Raw genomic sequence first — 12,148 nt, 5'->3', positions numbered from 1 at the left:
TTTAGTCCTGGTTTAGTCCTGGTTTAGTCCTGGTTTAGATCTGGTTTGGACCTGGTTTAGTCCTGGTTTAGTTCTGGTTTAGATCTGGTTTAGTCCTGGTTTAGACCTGGTTTAGATCTGGTTTAGATCTGGTTTAGACCTGGTTTGGACCTGGTTTGGACCTGGTTTAGTCCTGGCTTAGTCCTGGCTTAGACCTGGTTTAGACCTGGTTTAGACCTGGTTTGGACCTGGTTTGGACCTGGTTTAGTCCTGGTTTAGTCCTGGTTTAGACCTGGTTTAGTCCTGGTTTAGTCCTGGTTTAGATCTGGTTTAGATCTGGTTTAGACCTGGTTTGGACCTGGTTTGGACCTGGTTTAGTCCTGGCTTAGTCCTGGCTTAGTCCTGGCTTAGTCCTGGCTTAGACCTGGTTTAGACCTGGTTTGGACCTGGTTTAGTCCTGGTTTAGTCCTGGTTTAGTCCTGGTTTAGTCCTGGTTTAGTCCTGGTTTAGTCCTGGTTTGGACCTGGTTTGGACCTGGTTTAGTCCTGGTTTAGTTCTGGTTTAGTCCTGGTTTAGACCTGGTTTAGTCCTGGTTTAGACCTGGTTTAGACCTGGTTTAGACCTGGTTTAGTCCTGGTTTAGTCCTGGTTTAGTCCTGGTTTAGTCCTGGTTTAGACCTGGTTTAGTCCTGGTTTAGATCTGGTTTGGACCTGGTTTAGTCCTGGTTTAGACCTGGTTTAGTCCTGGTTTAGTCCTGGTTTAGTCCTGGTTTAGTCCTGGTTTAGTCCTGGTTTAGACCTGGTTTAGTCCTGGTTTAGACCTGGTTTAGACCTGGTTTAGACCTGGTTTAGTCCTGGTTTAGTCCTGGTTTAGTCCTGGTTTAGTCCTGGTTTAGACCTGGTTTAGTCCTGGTTTAGTCCTGGTTTAGTCCTGGTTTAGATCTGGTTTGGACCTGGTTTAGTTCTGGTTTAGATCTGGTTTAGTCCTGGTTTAGACCTGGTTTAGACCTGGTTTGGACCTGGTTTGGACCTGGTTTAGTCCTGGTTTAGTCCTGGTTTAGTCCTGGTTTAGTCCTGGTTTAGACCTGGTTTAGTCCTGGTTTAGTCCTGGTTTAGACCTGGTTTGGACCTGGTTTGGACCTGGTTTAGTCCTGGCTTAGTCCTGGTTTAGTCCTGGCTTAGTCCTGGCTTAGACCTGGTTTAGACCTGGTTTGGACCTGGTTTAGTCCTGGTTTAGTCCTGGTTTAGTCCTGGTTTAGTCCTGGTTTAGTCCTGGTTTAGACCTGCTTTAGACCTGGTTTAGATCTGGTTTAGTCCTGGTTTAGACATGGTTTAGACCTGGTTTAGTCCTGGCTTAGTCCTGGTTTAGTCCTGGCTTAGTCCTGGCTTAGTCCTGGTTTAGACCTGGTTTAGACCTGGTTTGGACCTGGTTTGGACCTGGTTTAGTCCTGGTTTAGTTCTGGTTTAGATCTGGTTTAGTCCTGGTTTAGACCTGGTTTAGATCTGGTTTAGTCCTGGTTTAGTCCTGGTTTAGTCCTGGTTTAGTCCTGGTTTAGACCTGCTTTAGACCTGGTTTAGATCTGGTTTAGTCCTGGTTTAGACCTGGTTTGGACCTGGTTTGGACCTGGTTTAGTCCTGGTTTAGACCTGGTTTAGTTCTGGTTTAGTCCTGGTTTAGACCTGGTTTAGTCCTGGTTTAGTCCTGGTTTAGTCCTGGTTTAGACCTGGTTTAGACCTGGTTTAGACCTGGTTTAGATCTGGTTTAGTCCTGGTTTAGTCCTGGTTTAGTCCTGGTTTAGACCTGGTTTGGACCTGGTTTAGACCTGGTTTAGACCTGGTTTAGACCTGGTTTAGACCTGGTTTAGTCCTGGTTTAGTCCTGGTTTAGACCTGGTTTAGACCTGGTTTGGACCTGGTTTGGACCTGGTTTAGTTCTGGTTTAGTCCTGGTTTAGTCCTGGTTTAGTCCTGGTTTAGACCTGCTTTAGACCTGGTTTAGATCTGGTTTAGTCCTGGTTTAGACCTGGTTTAGACCTGGTTTGGACCTGGTTTGGACCTGGTTTGGACCTGGTTTAGTCCTGGTTTAGTCCTGGTTTAGACCTGGTTTAGACCTGGTTTAGTCCTGGTTTAGTCCTGGTTTAGTCCTGGTTTAGACCTGGTTTAGACCTGGTTTAGATCTGGTTTAGTCCTGGTTTAGTCCTGGTTTAGTCCTGGTTTAGACCTGGTTTGGACCTGGTTTAGTCCTGGTTTAGACCTGGTTTAGACCTGGTTTAGACCTGGTTTAGACCTGGTTTAGTCCTGGTTTAGTCCTGGTTTAGTCCTGGTTTAGACCTGGTTTGGACCTGGTTTAGTCCTGGTTTAGTTCTGGTTTAGTCCTGGTTTAGACCTGGTTTAGACCTGGTTTAGTCCTGGTTTAGTCCTGGTTTAGTCCTGGTTTAGTCCTGGTTTAGACCTGGTTTAGACCTGGTTTAGACCTGGTTTAGACCTGGTTTAGACCTGGTTTAGTCCTGGTTTAGACCTGGTTTAGACCTGGTTTAGACCTGGTTTAGATCTGGTTTAGTCCTGGTTTAGTCCTGGTTTAGACCTGGTTTGGACCTGGTTTAGTCCTGGTTTAGTTCTGGTTTAGTCCTGGTTTAGACCTGGTTTAGACCTGGTTTAGTCCTGGTTTAGACCTGGTTTAGACCTGGTTTAGTCCTGGTTTAGTCCTGGTTTAGTCCTGGTTTAGACCTGGTTTAGTCCTGGTTTAGACCTGGTTTAGACCTGGTTTAGATCTGGTTTAGTCCTGGTTTAGTCCTGGTTTAGTCCTGGTTTAGTCCTGGTTTAGACCTGGTTTAGTCCTGGTTTAGTCCTTGTTTAGTCCTGGTTTAGACCTGCTTTAGACCTGGTTTAGTCCTGGTTTAGTTCTGGTTTAGTCCTGGTTTAGACCTGGTTTAGACCTGGTTTAGATCTGGTTTAGTCCTGGTTTAGTCCTGGTTTAGTCCTGGTTTAGACCTGGTTTAGACCTGGTTTAGTCCTGGTTTAGTCCTGGTTTAGACCTGGTTTAGACCTGGTTTAGACCTGGTTTAGACCTGGTTTAGACCTGGTTTAGATCTGGTTTAGTCCTGGTTTAGTCCTGGTTTAGTCCTGGTTTAGACCTGGTTTGGATCTGGTTTAGTCCTGGTTTAGACCTGGTTTAGACCTGGTTTAGACCTGGTTTAGATCTGGTTTAGTCCTGGTTTAGACCTGGTTTAGTCCTGGTTTAGACCTGCTTTAGACCTGGTTTAGATCTGGTTTAGTCCTGGTTTAGACCTGGTTTAGACCTGGTTTGGACCTGGTTTGGACCTGGTTTAGTTCTGGTTTAGTCCTGGTTTAGTCCTGGTTTAGACCTGCTTTAGACCTGGTTTAGATCTGGTTTAGTCCTGGTTTAGACCTGGTTTGGACCTGGTTTGGACCTGGTTTGGACCTGGTTTGGACCTGGTTTAGTCCTGGTTTAGTCCTGGTTTAGTCCTGGTTTAGTCCTGGTTTAGTCCTGGTTTAGTCCTGGTTTAGACCTGGTTTAGACCTGGTTTAGACCTGGTTTAGATCTGGTTTAGTCCTGGTTTAGTCCTGGTTTAGTCCTGGTTTAGACCTGGTTTGGACCTGGTTTAGTCCTGGTTTAGACCTGGTTTAGACCTGGTTTAGACCTGGTTTAGATCTGGTTTAGTCCTGGTTTAGTCCTGGTTTAGACCTGGTTTAGACCTGGTTTAGTCCTGGTTTAGTCCTGGTTTAGTCCTGGTTTAGACCTGGTTTAGACCTGGTTTAGACCTGGTTTAGACCTGGTTTAGACCTGGTTTAGTCCTGGTTTAGACCTGGTTTAGACCTGGTTTAGACCTGGTTTAGATCTGGTTTAGTCCTGGTTTAGTCCTGGTTTAGTCCTGGTTTAGACCTGGTTTGGACCTGGTTTAGTCCTGGTTTAGTTCTGGTTTAGTCCTGGTTTAGACCTGGTTTAGACCTGGTTTAGTCCTGGTTTAGACCTGGTTTAGACCTGGTTTAGTCCTGGTTTAGTCCTGGTTTAGACCTGGTTTAGTCCTGGTTTAGACCTGGTTTAGACCTGGTTTAGACCTGGTTTAGATCTGGTTTAGTCCTGGTTTAGTCCTGGTTTAGACCTGGTTTAGACCTGGTTTAGACCTGGTTTAGTCCTGGTTTAGACCTGGTTTAGACCTGGTTTAGACCTGGTTTAGTCCTGGTTTAGACCTGGTTTAGACCTGGTTTAGATCTGGTTTAGTCCTGGTTTAGTCCTGGTTTAGACCTGGTTTGGACCTGGTTTAGTCCTGGTTTAGTCCTGGTTTAGTCCTGGTTTAGACCTGGTTTGGACCTGGTTTGGACCTGGTTTAGTCCTGGTTTAGTTCTGGTTTAGTCCTGGTTTAGACCTGGTTTAGACCTGGTTTAGTCCTGGTTTAGTCCTGGTTTAGTCCTGGTTTAGTCCTGGTTTAGACCTGGTTTAGACCTGGTTTAGACCTGGTTTAGATCTGGTTTAGTCCTGGTTTAGTCCTGGTTTAGTCCTGGTTTAGACCTGGTTTGGACCTGGTTTAGTCCTGGTTTAGTTCTGGTTTAGTCCTGGTTTAGACCTGGTTTAGACCTGGTTTAGATCTGGTTTAGTCCTGGTTTAGTCCTGGTTTAGTCCTGGTTTAGACCTGGTTTGGACCTGGTTTAGTCCTGGTTTAGTCCTGGTTTAGTCCTGGTTTAGTCCTGGTTTAGACCTGGTTTAGTCCTGGTTTAGACCTGGTTTAGATCTGGTTTAGTCCTGGTTTAGTTCTGGTTTAGACCTGGTTTAGACCTGGTTTAGACCTGGTTTAGTCCTGGTTTAGACCTGGTTTAGTCCTGGTTTAGACCTGGTTTAGACCTGGTTTAGATCTGGTTTAGTCCTGGTTTAGTCCTGGTTTAGTCCTGGTTTAGTCCTGGTTTAGACCTGGTTTGGACCTGGTTTAGTTCTGGTTTAGTCCTGGTTTAGACCTGGTTTAGACCTGGTTTAGTCCTGGTTTAGACCTGGTTTAGTCCTGGTTTAGACCTGGTTTAGACCTGGTTTAGTCCTGGTTTAGTCCTGGTTTAGTCCTGGTTTAGACCTGGTTTAGTCCTGGTTTAGACCTGGTTTAGTCCTGGTTTAGACCTGGTTTAGATCTGGTTTAGTCCTGGTTTAGTTCTGGTTTAGTCCTGGTTTAGACCTGGTTTAGACCTGGTTTAGTCCTGGTTTAGACCTGGTTTAGTCCTGGTTTAGACCTGGTTTAGTCCTGGTTTAGACCTGGTTTAGTCCTGGTTTAGACCTGGTTTAGACCTGGTTTAGACCTGGTTTAGTCCTGGTTTAGACCTGGTTTAGTCCTGGTTTAGACCTGGTTTAGATCTGGTTTAGTCCTGGTTTAGTTCTGGTTTAGTCCTGGTTTAGACCTGGTTTAGACCTGGTTTAGTCCTGGTTTAGACCTGGTTTAGTCCTGGTTTAGACCTGGTTTAGTCCTGGTTTAGTTCTGGTTTAGTCCTGGTTTAGACCTGGTTTAGACCTGGTTTAGTCCTGGTTTAGACCTGGTTTAGTCCTGGTTTAGACCTGGTTTAGTCCTGGTTTAGACCTGGTTTAGACCTGGTTTAGACCTGGTTTAGTCCTGGTTTAGACCTGGTTTAGTCCTGGTTTAGACCTGGTTTAGATCTGGTTTAGTCCTGGTTTAGTTCTGGTTTAGTCCTGGTTTAGACCTGGTTTAGACCTGGTTTAGTCCTGGTTTAGACCTGGTTTAGTCCTGGTTTAGACCTGGTTTAGACCTGGTTTAGACCTGGTTTAGTCCTGGTTTAGACCTGGTTTGGACCTGGTTTAGTTCTGGTTTAGATCTGGTTTAGTCCTGGTTTAGACCTGGTTTAGACCTGGTTTAGATCTGGTTTAGTCCTGGTTTAGTCCTGGTTTAGTCCTGGTTTAGTCCTGGTTTAGACCTGCTTTAGACCTGGTTTAGATCTGGTTTAGTCCTGGTTTAGACCTGGTTTAGACCTGGTTTGGACCTGGTTTGGACCTGGTTTAGTCCTGGTTTAGTCCTGGTTTAGTCCTGGTTTAGACCTGGTTTAGACCTGGTTTAGTCCTGGTTTAGACCTGGTTTAGACCTGGTTTAGACCTGGTTTAGACCTGGTTTAGACCTGGTTTAGACCTGGTTTAGACCTTGTTTAGTCCTGGTTTAGTCCTGGTTTAGACCTGGTTTAGACCTGGTTTGGACCTGGTTTGGACCTGGTTTAGTCCTGGTTTAGTTCTGGTTTAGTCCTGGTTTAGACCTGGTTTAGACCTGGTTTAGTCCTGGTTTAGTCCTGGTTTAGACCTGGTTTAGACCTGGTTTAGTCCTGGTTTAGACCTTGTTTAGTCCTGGTTTAGTCCTGGTTTAGACCTGGTTTAGTCCTGGTTTAGACCTGGTTTAGACCTGGTTTAGACCTTGTTTAGACCTGGTTTAGACCTGGTTTAGACCTGGTTTAGACCTGGTTTAGACCTGGTTTAGACCTGGTTTAGACCTGGTTTAGACCTGGTTTGGACCTGGTTTGGACCTGGTTTAGACCTGGTTTAGTCCTGGTTTAGACCTGGTTTAGACCTGGTTTAGACCTGGTTTAGACCTGGTTTAGACCTGGTTTAGACCTGGTTTAGACCTGGTTTAGACCTGGTTTAGACCTGGTTTAGACCTGGTTTAGACCTGGTTTAGACCTGGTTTAGTCCTGGTTTAGACCTTGTTTAGTCCTGGTTTAGTCCTGGTTTAGACCTGGTTTAGTCCTGGTTTAGACCTGGTTTAGACCTGGTTTAGACCTTGTTTAGACCTGGTTTAGACCTGGTTTAGACCTGGTTTAGACCTGGTTTAGACCTGGTTTGGACCTGGTTTAGACCTGGTTTAGTCCTGGTTTAGACCTGGTTTAGACCTTGTTTAGACCTGGTTTAGACCTGGTTTAGACCTGGTTTAGACCTGGTTTAGTCCTGGTTTAGTCCTGGTTTAGACCTGGTTTAGACCTGGTTTAGTCCTGGTTTAGACCTTGTTTAGTCCTGGTTTAGTCCTGGTTTAGACCTGGTTTAGACCTGGTTTAGACCTGGTTTAGACCTGGTTTAGATCTGAGCTGTCAGAACTGTCACTTGTTCCTCGGGGAAAACACATAAAAGAAAAACACAAATATTAAAACTAAACAATTATTCAAATCTGAGGTTTTGATGTGACGTCTGAGACTATTTTTAAAAACGCTCCAAAGTTTGTTTTAGTCAAAGCTTCAGTCGTGTTCGGGCGGAGCTCACCACAGGCTCTCCAGAGTGAGGAGGAAACGCCTGATGCTACGTCTGTTAGCTTTGTTAGCTTTGTTAGCTCGCACACCTGGTGCTCTTTGTCTTTTCGAGGATCATAATTCTTAACATTTAGAAATGTTGAAGACTCTAAAAGCTGCTAATGTAACGAGCGACGTGGGCCGTCCTCCCATGGGTCGTCCTCCCGTGGGCCGTCCTCCCATGGACCACCTCCTGCAGGCGGGGCCATAAGGGGCGGGTGCAGAGTGATCTCGGCGGCAGTCGACGGCACGGGCCTCGGCGACCAGATCCCCAGACGCAGAGACTAACTCTGGGGACATGGGACGTCCCCTCGCTGGGGGGAGGAGCCTGAGCATGTGCTGGGGGGAGGAGCCTGAGCTTGTGCTGGGGGGAGGAGCCTGAGCATGTGCTGGGGGGAGGAGCCTGAGCTTGTGCGGGAGGTGGAGCCTCACCTCCACTCACGGCTCTGGAACCATCTCCTCCAGAGGGACACTCCACCTCTCTGGTGCTGCCGCGGAGCTGGTGTGGGCGGGGCTGGTGTGGGGCGGAGCTGGTGTGGGCGGGCTTATAGCCCCAGTGATCCCGGGAGGCGGGGCACATTGAGTCTGAGTGGACCATGTTCTCCGCCTCCATTGTCGATGCGGCTGCTCCGGTGCCTGTCGCCGTGGTAACCCCCGAACCCAGTGATGGACACTGGAAGTAAGGGGTGTGGTCAGACTGAAGAAGGCCTAAGGGCCTCTTTGGCATGTAGGTATCGGCAGGTGCCCCAAAGACATTCTGGCAAACTGTCCGGCGCCTCAGGAGGGAAGCAGTGCTGGCCGCTACTAGGGACGTGACAGTGGGATTAAGGACGTCCGAGACGCAGAGACTGACTCGTCCATCACCCAAACTGAAGTCACTGAGGTTGTTGGCAAACTCCTCTGTGGCCCGAGGTCCCAGAGCATGAGGGACTCCTCAGGGCTGCGCTTTGTCACCGGTTCTGTTCATTATTTTTGTGGACAGAATTTCTAGGCGCAGTGGTCAGGGGTCGGAGGGTGTGGTCAGGGGACCTCAGGATCTCATCTCTGCTGTTTGCAGACGATGTTGTCCTGATGTCTTCGTCAAACCTGGACCTGCAGCTGCACTGGGACGAGAGGGAAGCGTCTGGTCCTTGTCCTCTCCAAATGGGTGGGGGGTCCGTGTCCTCTCTAGGTGGGTGGGGGTCCTTGTCCTCGCCAGGTGGGTGGGGGTCCTTGTCCTCTCCAGGTGGGTGGGGGTCCTTGTCCTCTTCAGCTGGGTGGGGGGTCCGTGTCCTCTCCAGGTGGGTGGGGGTCCTTGTCCTCGCCAGGTGGGTGGGGGTCCTTGTCCTCTCCAGGTGGGTGGGGGTCCTTGTCCTCTTCAGCTGGGTGGGGGGTCCGTGTCCTCTCCAGGTGGGTGGGGGGTCCTTGTCCTCTTCAGGTGGGTGGGGGGTCCTTGTCCTCTCCAGGTGGGTGGGGGGTCCTTGTCCTCTCCAGGTGGGTGGGGGGTCCTTGTCCTCTCCAGGTGGGTGGGGGATCCTTGTCCTCTTGTCCTCTCCAGGTGGATGGGGGGTCCTTGTCCTCTCCAGGTGGGTGGGGGGTCCTTGTCCTCTTGTCCTCTCCAGGTGGATGGGGGGTCCTTGTCCTCTCCAGGTGGGTGGGGGGTCCTTGTCCTCTCCAGGTGGGTGGGGGTCCTTGTCCTCTCCAGGTGGGTGGGGGGTCCTTGTCCTCTCCAGGTGGGTGGGGGTCCTTGTCCTCTCCAGGTGGATGGGGGGTCCTTGTCCTCTCCAGGTGGGTGGGGGGTCCTTGTCCTCTCCAGGTGGGTGGGGGGTCCTTGTCCTCTCCAGGTGGGTGGGGGGTCCTTGTCCTCTCCAGGTGGGTGGGGGGTCCTTGTCCTCTCCAGGTGGGTGGGGGGTCCTTGTCCTCTTGTCCTCTCCAGGTGGATGGGGGGTCCTTGTCCTCTCCAGGTGGGTGGGGGGTCCTTGTCCTCTCCAGGTGGGTGGGGGGTCCTTGTCCTCTCCAGGTGGGTGGGGGGTCCTTGTCCTCTCCAGGTGGGTGGGGGGTCCTTGTCCTCTTGTCCTCTCCAGGTGGGTGGGGGGTCCTTGTCCTCTCCAGGTGGGTGGGGGGTCCTTGTCCTCTTGTCCTCTCCAGGTGGATGGGGGGTCCTTGTCACAGGTGGAGCAGTTCAAGTATCTCGGGGTCTTGATGGAGCGTGTGATTGACAGTTGGATCGATAATGGTCAAAATGAGCTTCCTCCTCCGGGTGGCTGGGCGCTCCCTTAGAGATAGGGGGAGGAGCTCAGTCACATGGGAGGAGCTCAGAGTAGAGCCGTTGCTCCTCCCTGGGGAGGAGTTTTGGGCATGTCCCACCGGGAAGAGGCCCCGGGGAAGACCCAGGACACGCTGGAGGGACTATGTCTCTGTCTGGCCTGGGAACGCCTCGGGAGGAGCTGGAGGAAGTGTCTGGGGAGAGGGAAGTCTGGGACTTAGACTGCTGCCCCCGCGACCCGGCCCCGGAGAAGAGGAAGAAGAAGAAGAAGATGGATGGGATTAACAGGGCTGGGATTCCTCACCTGCCGTTCTCACCCGTCGTTCTCACCCGTCGTTCTCACCCGTCGTTCTCACCCGTCGTTCTCACCCGTCGTTCTCACCTGTCGTTCTCACCTGTCGTTGCAGATGCAGAGGAAACTGGAGAACGACCTTCAGAATAAAAGACTTTGGACGACGTTTGAATCAAAAGAAAAAAAACAGAAAAACAAAGTTTCTGGAAATGTAATATTTAAATTCGACATCAACAAATGTGTCAAAAACATGAATATTTAATCTTTTTAAATAACGTCAGACAAAGTTTATGACAAAAATTGTGAAAGTCAGAAATTTGTCTTTCAAAAAGTTTCCGTAAGATTTTCCAGTTGAAAAACACAAAGATGAATCTGACGTGAATGAAACTTGAATCATCTTTATTGATTTGTCTTTTCATCTTGTGATAATCTGATTTATGCTTTTTTACTCCGTTTGGATCAAAATAAGTTTGTTTTGAAGGAAAAGTGCAGATTGTGAGACACAAAAGACTGTGCCTGAAGCAGCAGCAAAACCACCGGACGTGATGGACAAAGGGGCGTGTCCAGTGCCAAAGGGGCGTGTCCAGTGCCAAAGGGGCGTGTCCCGTGACAAAGCTGCGCCTGTAAATAAGAACTTTCCCACAACTTTTCACATTTCGAGGGAAAATTTAAAGTTTTGTTAAGTTTTTTGTAAAAAGAGCAAAGTGAAGTTCCTCCGACTCCTCAGACACTTTCACTTCCAACACTTCAACACTTCAAACACTTCAACACTTCCAACACTTCAACACTTCAACACTTCAACACTTCAACACTTCCAACACTTCAACACTTCCAACACTTCAAACACTTCAAACACTTCCAACACTTCCAACACTTCCAACACTTCAACACTTCCAACACTTCAACACTTCCAACACTTCAACACTTCAACACTTCCAACACTTCCAACACTTCCAACACTTCCAACACTTCCAACACTTCCAACACTTCCAACACTTCCAACACTTCCAACACTTCAAACACTTCAACACTTCAACACTTCAACACTTCAAACACTTCAACACTTCAACACTTCCAACACTTCAAACACTTCAAACACTTCAAACACTTCAACACTTCAACACTTCCAACACTTCCAACACTTCCAACACTTCAACACTTCAACACTTCAAACACTTCCAACACTTCCAACACTTCAAACACTTCAACACTTCAAACACTTCAACACTTCAAACACTTCAACACTTCCAACACTTCCAACACTTCAAACACTTCAAACACTTCAAACACTTCAACACTTCAAACACTTCCAACACTTCCAACACTTCCAACACTTCAAACACTTCCAACACTTCCAACACTTCCAACACTTCCAACACTTCAAACACTTCCAACACTTCAACACTTCAACACTTCAAACACTTCAACACTTCAAACACTTCAACACTTCAAACACTTCAACACTTCAAACACTTCAAACACTTCAAACACTTCAACACTTCCAACACTTCAAACACTTCCAACACTTCCAACACTTCCAACACTTCAAACACTTCAACACTTCAAACACTTCAACACTTCAAACACTTCAACACTTCAAACACTTCAACACTTCAACACTTCAAACACTTCAAACACTTCAACACTTCCAACACTTCAACACTTCAACACTTCCAACACTTCCAACACTTCCAACACTTCCAACACTTCCAACACTTCCAACACTTCCAACACTTCCAACACTTCCAACACTTCAAACACTTCAACACTTCAACACTTCAACACTTCAAACACTTCAACACTTCAACACTTCCAACACTTCAAACACTTCAAACACTTCAACACTTCAACACTTCCAACACTTCCAACACTTCCAACACTTCAACACTTCAACACTTCAAACACTTCCAACACTTCCAACACTTCAAACACTTCAACACTTCAAACACTTCAACACTTCAAACACTTCAACACTTCCAACACTTCCAACACTTCAAACACTTCAAACACTTCAAACACTTCAACACTTCAAACACTTCCAACACTTCCAACACTTCCAACACTTCAAACACTTCAAACACTTCCAACACTTCCAACACTTCCAACACTTCCAACACTTCCAACACTTCAACACTTCAACACTTCAAACACTTCAACACTTCAAACACTTCAACACTTCAAACACTTCAACACTTCAAACACTTCAAACACTTCAAACACTTCAACACTTCCAACACTTCAAACACTTCCAACACTTCCAACACTTCAAACACTTCAACACTTCAAACACTTCAACACTTCAAACACTTCAACACTTCAAACACTTCAACACTTCAACACTTCAAACACTTCAAACACTTC

The 12,148-nt window shown here is 47.6% G+C and overlaps 1 protein-coding gene across 1 annotated transcript in view; it reads left to right on the top strand.

Annotated features, from left to right (window-relative positions):
- The window catches only part of zhx2b (zinc fingers and homeoboxes 2b), a 49,126-nt gene extending 39,124 nt beyond the window's left edge, over positions 1-10,002 (top strand). Inside the window, exon 6 of the mRNA XM_072448362.1 lies at positions 9,903-10,002. The gene's annotated coding sequence lies outside the window, so the exon portion shown is untranslated. The remainder of the gene's footprint in view (positions 1-9,902) is intronic.
- The last annotated feature ends 2,146 nt before the right edge of the window (positions 10,003-12,148 follow it).

This window comes from Eucyclogobius newberryi, unplaced genomic scaffold (assembly GCF_026437365.1).
Source record: "Eucyclogobius newberryi isolate DKJ021-1_F unplaced genomic scaffold, fEucNew1.0.hap1 SCAF_16, whole genome shotgun sequence".
Taxonomy (NCBI): Eukaryota; Metazoa; Chordata; class Actinopteri; order Gobiiformes; family Gobiidae; genus Eucyclogobius; species Eucyclogobius newberryi.
The sequence above is the reverse complement of the archived record's forward strand: the minus strand, read 5'-3'. Positions and strand labels throughout refer to the sequence as shown.